This window comes from Copadichromis virginalis, linkage group LG22 (assembly GCF_057382275.1).
Source record: "Copadichromis virginalis isolate Kocher_CV1m ecotype Utaka linkage group LG22, C_Virginalis_male_GT1.1, whole genome shotgun sequence".
Classification (NCBI taxonomy): Eukaryota; Metazoa; Chordata; class Actinopteri; order Cichliformes; family Cichlidae; genus Copadichromis; species Copadichromis virginalis.
The window spans coordinates 36,694,286-36,706,553 of NC_140638.1; the positions used below are offsets into that span (position 1 = coordinate 36,694,286).

The following is a 12,268-nucleotide window of genomic DNA, read 5'->3' on the forward strand; positions in this document are numbered from 1 at the left end:
GCTAGGGCGAGACAGACGTCTCTCACGGAGTCCTTTAGTGCAGCAGGCAGGCTACGTGTTCAAATAGCACAACTTCAGGTTTTTATTTCTATATGATAATTCTGCATCATTAAGCAATGAGAACAAGTAGTCTGATGTCCTGTAATCATTATGAAGCTATATTATTATTACAATTAAATAATGCAATTCTATGTTGTATTATGAAACTCAATGAAACATTACGTTTTTGTACAGAGTATCCAGGGTGGTATCGGGTCAGTATCGTCGATACCACCCTGGATTTTACTTGGTATCGGATCAGAAAGGGAATCAGTGGAATCGCACATCACTAGTTTGTAGCTGCCGTACAAACATGCGTGTCAGAGGTCTCTGGTTCCTGGCGTCGTGCAGCGCACCAATAATTCTGCTTTGTGGAGAAAGTGTGAATAAGCATGTTTGCGCTCTTCCTCAGAGGATCTAAAAGCTCATCCACGAGCTCCTCTGGCTGCTCGGATCACAGGATCTTGTTTCACATGAGATCGTGTGATTGTTGGCCTGTTACGGCCTGTTATATAACAGCGAGTGTCCAGATACCTGTGAGATCTTTCTGCTTGCCACACGAGCTGTCCGATGCAGGCTGCTTTCAAATTTCATCAGAAAGAGAAAATCAACCTTGTACATCATTTCAGCTCATTTCTAGCTGCTGCTGTTTCCAGTGGCTCACTGATGATGGATGCACTGATTTCATGGCGGGGACCCTTGGTTACTGATGGTGGAGCTCTGCCAGGAGCAGCAGCTTCCTGAGCTCTGATTGGTGAACGCTGCTGTCTGCTCTGCTAGCATTGGCTACTTCTACATATACACTGGTCTCATTACATTCAAAACTCCACCCTTCTGTAGAAGGAAGGGGGTGGCAGAGGGTGTAAAGTGGGCCGTGTTGTTCCTCATTGTTGTCTTACAGGCTGGCTTTCTCTTTAGCTACTTTGTTGTTTCTAAGCTGCAGTGGTATTGTTTCTGCATTTACTTGGATGTAGCTCAGGAGGTCGAGCAGGACATCTACAAGCCTGCATGCCAGATATCCTTAGCAGCATACTCATACCAAGTTGCTCTCTGAAGCAGGATATAGAACAGAATGCCTTTTACTGTCACCATACACACAGTGAGATACAGAGCAGCTCCCACTCAGCGCAGACATATGAACAGTATTTTAAGTGTACAAATATACAAATCAGGAGAAATAAATAAATAGTGTTATATGTTTACAGTGTGGTTTACTGCACAGTGCTCATATGAATGTGTGAGTGTTGTATAAAGTGCCATATAAGTATGCCCAGAGAATGCAGCAGGTCCTAGAACTGACTGCATATATTAAGGCTGTTGAGTACTGCTGTATGTGGACAGGGTAGGGTCTGCCTTACGATGAGGCGGCTGTTGTTGTGATCGGGCGCTGACATGACAACGAAGCGGTCCTTACATGCACCTCTAGCCTGCACGTACCGCTGTCTGTCAGACAACGCTCAGGGCAAAGTGCCATCTGGCGCCTGGTACCCAAACACTTTGTTAAAGCCGCTTGATAACGCTGATGAATGAGCGCGCTCTCTAACTGATGCCTGTGAGGACGAGTGCACGCTGACACCGCTTTCAAACAGGACCTGTTCTTTTCGGATGCTCTGAGGTGAGCGGGTGAGTGATCCTCGGCATCACACGAGCTGCTCACGCACACATCCAGCGCCATTTGCAGACAGGTACACCTACCGCCCCTTTTATTGTCCCACGCTCAGCGCCGGGCTGTAGTGTTGACTGAGTCACGGCAGCAAAATGCAGGAAAACGGGTCAGAAAAACAGCGTTAGTGGAGTTTGGATGATTTCTGCATGGTAGAAGGTCGTGTCTGATGATACGGCGATGATGTAACAGCATGAGCGGATGCACTACTTCTTTATCCGTGACCACCGCAATCCGCGCATTCGTGTTACACAACCAGCGCACCAAGAGATGCTTCCGTTTCGTGCTTTCATACATTATGAGCATGAACAGCACCGCGCTCTGGTACCCAGGCCTGCAGCGCTCACAGCAGAGCGCATCATCATCATCATCATCATCATCATCATGAGGACTGGACTCTTTGATTATTGTCCGGTGAGACGGAGAAAAGTTCTTCACTTCAGTTCAAGCGCCGCAGAAGAAAGCAACGAGGTGTGGATGCTCTCGGTGGTTTTATAGCGCTGCTGTCTGCTACATGCTGCCACGTTCATTGTTGTCACAGCACATCAGACACATCTCACTGCTACTTCATATTCATTCAGTGTTCCAAGTCAGACACTAAAACAAGGCAAAGAACACGATACACGTCTGCAGACTGTTTCTCAAGGTTGTGGTGATTTTATAGTATCTCTCTGCAGTTTTGGTGCGTTATTAGGCCTTCAAAAATTTCACTGTCAAGGAAGCAAAGTGTGACTGTTGAACCTGTTCAACTGCTCATTATCACAAATATCTAACTCAGCTGTTCAATGCGGAGACACGTCAAAGTTCAAACAGCGTCAGTATCGTGGTGCCAGCAGTAACTCAAATAACACTCATAATAACCACAAAGCTTCAAACCGTGACAGCAGCAGAGGCACAAGGTGCTGATCTGAGACCAGCGAGCGAGCTCACAAAGCTGGACGAGCACAGGAACATATTTCATTCTGTGACCAGCAGTGTTGGTCAAGTTACTTGAAAAAAGTAATTAGTTACTAATTACTGATTACATCTCCAAAAAGTAATCCTGTTACATTACTGATTAAGTAATTAGTTACTTAGTTGTTTTTCAAAAACATGAGTTACAACCTGAATATGTAATAAAGCAACAGTGTTAGCTTTCAGCCGTGTTCGACTGTTTCTGCATAATCCATCATATGAAACTGAATCCAATGAAAAAGTATTTTTTAAACTTGTTTTATTAGTTTTCATCTTTTTAACTTTATGCATCAAGCAAATATTAAATTATTTGCAACATTCTCTGACTGGAAGAAACGTGTTTAACATGGAAACCTATCGTCTGCATGTTCCAGCAGATAAAATCATGTTTTGTGTTTACACTCTTTCAAATGGATGCGAGTAAAACACAGCAGAAAATAAATAGAATCAAAGACTCAGCAGCTCTTAAATCTATTGCCACCTGTTTATCAGGAGTGGGGCGGGTGGAGGTTTGCCCACAGCGGTCATGTCAGTGGGGGGTCCGGGGGTTTCTCTGTGAATGTCACGTTGCCGTGGCGGCGCGCTCGCTGCTCGCTCAGATTTGAAGTTTCATTTTTTCGCTGCAGAAAGAAGTTTCCTTCCCACACAGAGTGAACAGCAGACGCTGATGTTTGTGTCACTTTTAACAGATTCAAACTCACAGTAATCTGATTACTTCCGCAACGCTGCACGGTCGTACTCTCTCCATCACTCCATGTTATCCACGTCTGTTGCTGCCACGGACGTCACACTCTCGTACGTCATTGTCATGAGACACTCTCACAAACAAAATCACAGTTTAGTAACGCTGTACCGCAGCGTGCTTACGGGAATGTAACTGTAATGTAACTACTTTTTCTGCAATAGTAATCCCTTACTTTACCCGTTACTTGAAAAAAGTAATCTGGTTACAGTAACGTGCTACTCATGACAAACACATCGAATGTGTCCACCTAACCGTAGGGAGGTTCTTCTTCTGACCTGCTCACTTTCAAACTCCTTGCTCTGCACCTCGAGCACTTGAGATCTTGTCTCTCCAGGATTTTTGTTTATTTATTCGTTAATGAAAGTTTTGCTACATTTCATCATCGTTTCTTTTCCTTCGATTATTAGTGTTTATTTAGTTATTGTCTTGCTTTCATCAGAAAGAAAGGTCATTGATAAAAACGATTGTTAACTGAACGATGGTCTCTACCTGCCCAGCCCTCAGATGCTCAGAGCTGTGTGTTGTTTCTATGCTGACTGCCTCCATCGTTGTCACTGATGCCTGCTGATTCGGTGTGACCTCATACTGCCCTCTCTTCACACAGATGCTGTGCATGGATTCACGTGTTTTTGTGTTTCAGAACTTGTTTTTCCTTCGCTGGATAACGATGAATCCTTGCCACAGATTCATCTGGGTCAGGTCGAATTCCATGTTTTTTTCTCTCCCCAAACACGGTGGCACTGTGTAGATCATGAGTGTGTGAGGAGGGAGGCTCATGCAGTAGTTACTGATTAACATCAGCATCCTCTGTGCTCCACATCTGCACACTGCAGCCTTTAATCCCACCCAGATTATTTTAAAGCCGCTTTTAGCGCTTAAGCTCAATTTTAGCGCTCTGACACAGGCTACCGTGCAGTCAGAAATACAGATACACTTAAGTACGTTTTACTCTTTGCTGATGTTTCCGGTGAACCAGGCCTTCCTTTCAGCCTAAACCTTAGCACCTCTTTTAAACTGCTTGGTCTGTCTTGTCATATCACTTCATGTCACTGACCTAATTTGAACCTAGAAATCCACCTAATGATATGGATGTGTCACTGTGATTGTTGGTACTGGGCCACTATGTGCCCAAACACAGGCCTCATGCCTTAAAATCTGTGTCTATATCTGTACTTTCAGACAAAATCAAAGACACCATTATATAGTTTGACTGTGCACTATATAAAGCATTTCTACCACTTCTTGGCTCTGATCTCACTATACTCTGACTTATTTAACCCCTCCTCCACTTGCCCTTCGAACCGCCGTGGTGGCCAGCGTCGAAAATGCCATCGGTCGGTGAAGAGGGACCTTCGAGGAACGTTGAATCCAAGATCGAACATGGCAGCTAGTCGATGAACGACGAAGAGCGAAAATCGCCCGGGATCAGACGGCATGAAATAAACAACAGCAAGCCGCAGAGGAGTGGCAGGTGAAGCGAAGCTGTCGAAGGGATAAACGCAAATGGGTCGAGCGGAAAGCTGCTGATCGGAACGATACGAGAACGCTATTCCAGATCGTGCGCGATCTTACCGTCACCTTGACAGCAGACCTCTCCTCACGCAGAAAGACCACGATAAGCGCTGGGTAGCGCACTTCAAAGATCTCCTGAATCAACCTGCCCCAGATATGCCTTTGTTGGATGATGACTTAGCCAAAAATGATGAACTCGTTGTGGACACTGGTGCCTTCACTTCTGACGAGACCAAGGCGGTGATCAAGTCTCTCAAGGGTGGAAAGACAGCCGGCGCTCTACAGCACAGCGACTGCGGGCTGTGACGAGCATTAGACATGGAGCCCGAGCAGGTTATTGTGACATAATGTCAGTAATACTGTGTCTGTCTTTCCACACCTCAAACAGAGAAGACAGAGAAGTGTCTTATAACCATTATAATGGTGCCAACTGGTGCTAACTGGGCCTTCTGAAAATTGTAAATGTAAAAAGTAAGTGTGCTTTAAAACACATGTCGATTATATTTCAGCAGCAGTCACTTTTATATCGTTGCTCTTTTAGAAAGCCAAATATGTCTCATGTCACAAATGTATCTCTTTGTTATCCTTGTAACTTTCATTTATACGGATTCAGTATTATTCTAGTTAGTTGATGGTGTTCGGCGTTTTATGCTTGAAGCATAAACTGTACATAAAAGATGGCCACCGTGATGTCACCCATTGTTTAGCGAGGTGTGAGGTGCTGAGCCGAGTGTTACACTGTTGCTATCCTGTTGTGTTGCCACGTGTGAGCAGCATGTTCCTGAGAAACTCTGGGCCAGTGCTTCCCGGTTAAAGGGTCACCTTACAACGCATCATCTTTTTTCATTTATATTCTTTTTGTTTTTAGACCATATTTTTCTAAATGAACATCATTTTATGTTCAATATTCTAAATCGTGGAGTCTTTTTTTCCAGGCCTACACCGTATTCATTTGTCCCGTACTTGACTAACTCGCCTTTAAACTGAGCTGAGTTGCCTAATTTCGGTTAATAACTCTTTGGGAATCACCTTGTTATGTTTTGTTTGTCAAACTGGGTTATCTTTGGCATTTTTCATAGAACCACAGAAATGAGAAAAGGTCTGTGCGGTTTTTTTGCTGCTGGTAACATAGAGCCTAAAGATACAGTTTAAGATGTGTTGTTTGCTGAGTTATGTGTTAGACACATCACAGGTTCATCCTTTGAGTTCAGTGTGTTTTTTATGTTTGACTGATTCATAGGTCAACAAAACAAAACACTATTGTCCTGGCGACGGTGATATGTTCAGGGACTGGACTGAAAATGAGTTAAAAATGTAGCCAATGTCCAAAGAAACACCGAAAGGCTTTCATTAAGAACAACGGCTCAACTCTGCTGAAACCTCTTCCTTACTTCCTGATGTGCTCAGTGTGTTTGGCAACATCATTTCACACACAGCAGCACAAATTAAATCTGCATACTTTTTCTTTATCGCACTAAACCGACCATGTGAACTGTAAAATACAGCGTTTAGCTCTCATCACGGTCGTCAGTGTACCTGGAGCTGTGGCACTCTGTCCTGTCAGCACTCGTGCAGCTACGCCCGTGTCCACTCAGCACTGTGGGCTGCCAGCAGCTTCTGGAACTTCATGTGCTAGTCGTGTTGGCTCTCCACCTTTAATCTATGAGCATACCTTAAAATAGTATCAGAGACCGTAAGCGTATCCAAACACTGAGGCTGTATAGCAACTGGAGATTCAGTGCATTCAAAAATGTGTTTTTGTCTTTTTGCAATGGTTGCAGTTGTAATTTTTTTGTATATGTTTTCACATCATGTCAATAATGTCAGTTTTCAATTATACATGAGAATCAGTACAGTCGTTGTGAGAATATATAGTTAGAATAGTTTTAAATGCTACTGCATTTGGATAAATAAAACTGGAATGAGTCAGTCAGCTGGGAAATAATACTACACATCAAAGAGTTTTAATGCTTAATGCATGTTTCCTGCTTTGTCATTGAGCCAGTCATGTCACCGCCAGTGCCAGAAGGTCAGCTGCAAGGTCATCAACTGAAGCCCTAAATCTGTCCTGGCTCAGGCCAGAGCCTGTTTGGCCTCTGATTCAACCAATCAGCCAGTACCACCCCCTTAAATGCTGATTGGTCAGCTTGTTTATGCGTGAATGTGTGACTGGTTCACCTGTATTTCTTTGTTTTATCGAAACACACACTGTTTGGTATTTTGTGATGACCCCGATGCAGGCCACAAGCCGAAACCCGTTGGTCAGCTAACAAAGTTGTTCCCTGGTGCTTTAAGTGTCACTGGAGTCTTCACACCACCACATCAACTGGAGGTCGCCATCCATGGATGTTTTGCCCCCTATCCCAGTACATCTCCCAGTGGGGGGCAGTGGCACACCGGGGATGTCTCTGTGGCACCCCCAGCAGCTGCCTTTACTGTGGTGTTGCCTGCTAACTGACATCCTTCCACCAGAGCCAAAGCCAAAAGCTTGCTTTCTCAGCCTCCTCTCCTAATGCCTTCATGGCTTTCTGCAGGTTTGGGCCGGTCACTCATGAAGTAGCTGGACAGCTGCTTTGCCCACTATGTCCTGACACCCAGCCTCCACAGGGTAAATCCTGGCTTTGCTGTCAGGTGCCTGGCCTCTGCCAGTTCGGTCGTCTCTATCTGCGGAGAGTTGTTGTTATATCTCTTGGGAAGAGGAGCTTCTCCTTGAGGTTCACCAAATATCTGCCAGTCTTTACCAGCTGACATCATGCTAAAGCTAAAGCTCATGCTCGGCCCATATTTATTGATTTTTCTTCAGCTTTTAATTCTATCCAGCCACATCTTTTAGTCGATAAACTTCTTAACCAGTTTAAACTTGATTTTAATCTCGTTGGTTGGATTTTAGACTTTTTAACTGACAGATCTCAGTGTGTGAGAGTAAACGGCTGTTTCTCCAAATTCATTTATTTATATAGCACCAAATCACAACAACAGTCGCCTCAAGGCGCTTTGTATTGTACAGTAGATCCTACAATAATAGATAGCTGACTCTGAAGTATGCCATCACACTACACATCTTGAGGACTTCCTGACTTCCTTGCCACCCGAAGCATCCCTGGGACAGTGCCATCTTTTCTCCTTTTCATTGTTGCGTCCTTTTGTTATGAAAACATGCAGACTTGCCATGCTGTCCTGCCTACAGGACGCCAGCTGCCATAGTAAGCACTACTAAACAGGCAGGGCTATGGAAGGGAGTTGTAGGCAGCACTTATGAGAAACCTGAGCTTATTGTCTGGCATCCTTCAGATCTCTGCCCATCTGAGGCACCTGTTAAAAGTGGTGTCCCATCACGTCCAGGAGCCCTGGCACCTCTTACCTTTATAAAGAAGCATTCCTTCTCCACCCTGGGGACTTCATCCACCACCGTGGTCTCCTTCTGTTTCTTGCTGACTTGGAACTGTTGCGGTGCTTTAATCTTATTAATTTACCATTTTCTCTTCTGGTCAGAATGTCAAGTCATTGAATGATCTAGTTTATGACCCAATAGCAGTAAAACACAGTACAGAGATGATAATGCACGAACAACGTTGTTCATCCATGGATGTAAATATATTTTCTCCAGTTGCCCGCTGAACCCTGGTCACTAACTTTTGACTTTTTTACATAAAGATTCTGGTTAGTTACTTAGGTGGGTTAGCTTCCAGTGTCTTGGAAGTGTTGGTCCTGGTATTAAGCCAGAAAAGGATTCTCACCATCAACTTTATGTGCCTGTAGGTGTTACAACCTGTCTGTCCTGATTTTAACTAGAGATGGCACGATACCACTTTTTTATGTCCGATACCGATACCGATATCATAAATTTGGATATCTGCCGATACCGATATGAATCCGATATAGTGTTTCTTAATCAACAAAACTGTTTTTTAAATATCTTGCTGCATTTTGTATAAGTTCATACTCAAGTTTAAAACAACAACTACACGGACTCGCGACAGAAAAGCCGATCAGCTGATCATTAAGCAGTTTCATGATTGAAGTAGCAGCCGGAGAGCGAGAGGCAGTCGCTCGTTAAGCTTAATGCAGGAATGCTTTACAAACATTCAGAGATGGACTTACACACTTGCTTTACTTCTCTCGGGGATAACTTTGTCGGAGATGAAATGCCGGGTTGCTAGCGAAGCTCCACATGCTATCCAGACCACCGACAGGTCCGGCATGCCACAGCCGCTCTATCACGTGATGCATACTGCTCCGACGTGCTAACGTTCTGAGGTGAGTTACGGCGTGTTGCAAGTTTTGTGAGGTGCTTTCGTGATATTTGATGGATCGGATTACATTTTTTATTTTTCTCCGATATCCGATCCAGTAATTTAGGTCCGTATCGGACCGATACCGATACGTAATATCGGATCGGTCCATCTCTAATTTTAACTGACAAATTGAAATAGTAGAGACTAATATTCCTGTTATGGCAGCAGGGGCTAGTGCATGAAAATGGACCCAAATACAGACAGAGGCAAACTGGTAGGTTTTATTTACAAAGACACAAGAGTAACACTTAAGCACCGGAAACATGAAATGAGAATCTAACAGGAGTCTGAAGCAGTCACGGCTCGTGGGTCGGGGATAGAGGTCACTGAAACAGAGGGAGAGAAATGCTGAGTGAGGTAATAAGGCAACTGAATGGCTTTCTAGTGGCTCACTGGCTTGCAGGTGTAGCGTGACATGATGGGGAAATGGAATGGTCTGCCATGAGAATTTGGCGGCGTGAACCCGGTCCAGAATTGTGGAACGGGCTGCTGCAAGTAAATAGCGCCGATTCACGAGACCAATACCCAGATCAGGGTCAATCTCCAGTACCGGCGAATGGCGACCTCCACATCCCAGGCAATGAACCCAATCTTGCTTGTAGCGGGGAGAATGGTTGGGACCTCAGAGCGATTGTGTCGGTGGCGAACTGGCGTGATAATGCATTGGCTTTGATGCTCCGTGAGCGTGGACGGTAGGAAATAAAAAAGTTAAACCTGGCAAAGACAGTGACCCACGTGCCTGCCGTGCACTCAGTCTCTTAGCTGTCCTCAGGTAAGTTAGGTTTTTATGATCCATCCAGATAGCAAACGGCTGCTTGGCTGCCTCCAACAGATGCCGCCATTCTTTCAGAGCGAGCTTTACTACTAACACCTCCCTGTCACCCACATCATAGTTCTCCTCGAGATGACGTGAGAAAAGCCACATGGTGTTCCTCAAGAGTCTTGGAAAATATCTGAATGTCATCTAGGGTAAACAAACACGAACCTGTCCACAAAATCCCTGAGAACATACCAAAGCTTGAAAGATGGCTGGGGGTTGGTTAGCCCAATCGGCATCACCGGGTATTCAAAGTGGTGTATTGAATGCGGTTTTCCATTCATCTCTTTGTCGGATGCACTGCGGAGGTCGAGTTCGGTAAAAATAGCAGCTCCGTGAAGAGTGTCAAACATGGAGTTCATCAAAGGCAGTGGATACTTGTCTTTGATTGTGATGTCAGGCCCTGGTAATCTATGCACGGGCGGTTCTGTCATTTTTCTCCACAAAAAGAAACCCGACTGGGAAGCCCATCCATTTTTCCATGGCCGCTCGTTTGGGTCCGGACACATTGCAGAGAAGTCTGGTGGAGAGCGAAGCTCCAAGGAATAGTTCAATTGTGCAATCGTACGGTCTGTGAGGTAGGAATGAAAGGGCCGTGGTTTTACTAAAAACTTCTTGAAGGTAGCTGTGAGGTGGCTGTAGCTCAGGAGGTGGAGCAGGTTATCTGCTGGAGGAAGGTTGGTGGTTTGTTCCCTGCCTCCACCAGTCTGCACCATTAGTCTGCTAATTCCAGTTAGTATGTCTTGTAGTTTATGTATTCCAAAGTGAAAAATCATGAATAGAAACAAAAGACTGAATGCATCTGTGAAAATAAAGCAGTAACGGGTTTGTGGATCTCAGGTTCCAGTTGAACTTGCAACCTGTTGAGTGGGGCAACAGACAGAGCCCCGAGTAAATAATGTAAACAAAAGATGCAGTTTGTATCTAAAGTTTGTCTAATCGCATGAGGTTAGCAGTGCTAAAGTATCAATGAAAGCAGCAATGCCTGTGGAAAGTCTGAAGAGGCCGAGGACCTGCATGCAGCAAGTGTTTGAATTCACACACTGATCACTCATGTAAAAACAATCTAGTTTTCTGTTTCATAATAAACTATATGTTCAGTTGATTCAATGGCTTTTCATCTCTTAATAATGATCAGAGGTTCCCAAAGTGTGGGGCCCGCCCCCTGGGGGGGGGGGGCGCAGAGCCATTGCAGGGGTATGAAAAAAAACAAAAACAAAACGCTTGGACACTGCTAGCATCATGGACAGGTTTTTGACGGGGCGCCCACGCAAACGCAAAGCAGGAGATGAAGCATCACTGAATATGTTTCCGAACCAACTTCATTCCAAGCCAAATGCTAGACAATATGGTGAAGCAAATCCTCCCTTTGGCTTCACCTGCACAAGTGCCGACGTAGGTCTCTGCGACAGAATTAGTTTCCCTGCGTCGGGAGCAGCACTGGGCTCTCAAACTCACGGACAAACAGGATCCCACAGCTGTTTATGTTTTTGAACCCATTTTGCACAGAGGGGCATTTTTTGAAAACTGTGTTGACAGCAATGTTGAATATTATTACTCAGGAAAAAACAACTACATGTAAAATAATCAGCCTTTGTAAATGGAGGGACAGTAACTGTGTGTAAAACCTGCAGACAGTCAGATTAACAGTATTTGTCTCCATTCTGCTATTCATCTCATGTAAACAATAACGTGGCCACAGCGTGACGTGGAAAAAGGCGCATACCTTTGACGTTGCGTGACGAACTCTGTATTCCAGTATTTTAAAAAAAACCTCAGTTTTCGGTGATTCGAAACGCCGGTTACATGTGGACGAAAGGTCCAAACACACAGAAACAGCTCTGTGTGTGGACGCAGCGTAAAAGAGTTAGTAGCTTATTTTATTACTGCCTGTAATTTATTGCAGTTTACTTGTATTTGCTTAATTGTTTACTAAATGTTTGAGGTGTGAAATAAACTGCAATGGAGTTTGAAAACAAAATATGGGTGTGTGTGGTTGGAGGATGTGTTTGTGCGCGGGGGGGGTGCTACAGCAGCAACATTTCTGACTGTTGTGCTTCATCAGCTGATGGTCATGCAGCCACCCACCTGGTGTAATTCCCATAGGACCACATTAATCCCAAACCGAGCTGGGGATGGGATCACTGTGACAAGCAGACAGGAAAACGACTGTTCTGCCAGAAGAGTGACACGTCCAGCAGTCACCACGAGTTTTATGTTGCCATTAGCATCATCTGAAAGTG

The 12,268-nt window shown here is 44.7% G+C and overlaps 1 protein-coding gene across 11 annotated transcripts in view; it reads left to right on the forward strand.

Annotated features, from left to right (window-relative positions):
• Positions 1–1,512: 1,512 nt before the first annotated feature.
• The window catches only part of epb41a (erythrocyte membrane protein band 4.1a), a 54,693-nt gene continuing 43,937 nt past the window's right edge, over positions 1,513–12,268 (forward strand). For 9 of the 11 annotated variants that reach the window (XM_085446826.1, XM_085446830.1, XM_085446835.1 and 6 more), the window contains exon 1: positions 1,513–1,662. The gene's annotated coding sequence lies outside the window, so the exon portion shown is untranslated. Of the gene's footprint in view, positions 1,663–2,070; positions 2,174–12,268 lie in introns of those variants that run through there. The other 2 variants (XM_085446827.1, XM_085446828.1) reach the window with 2 other exon arrangements.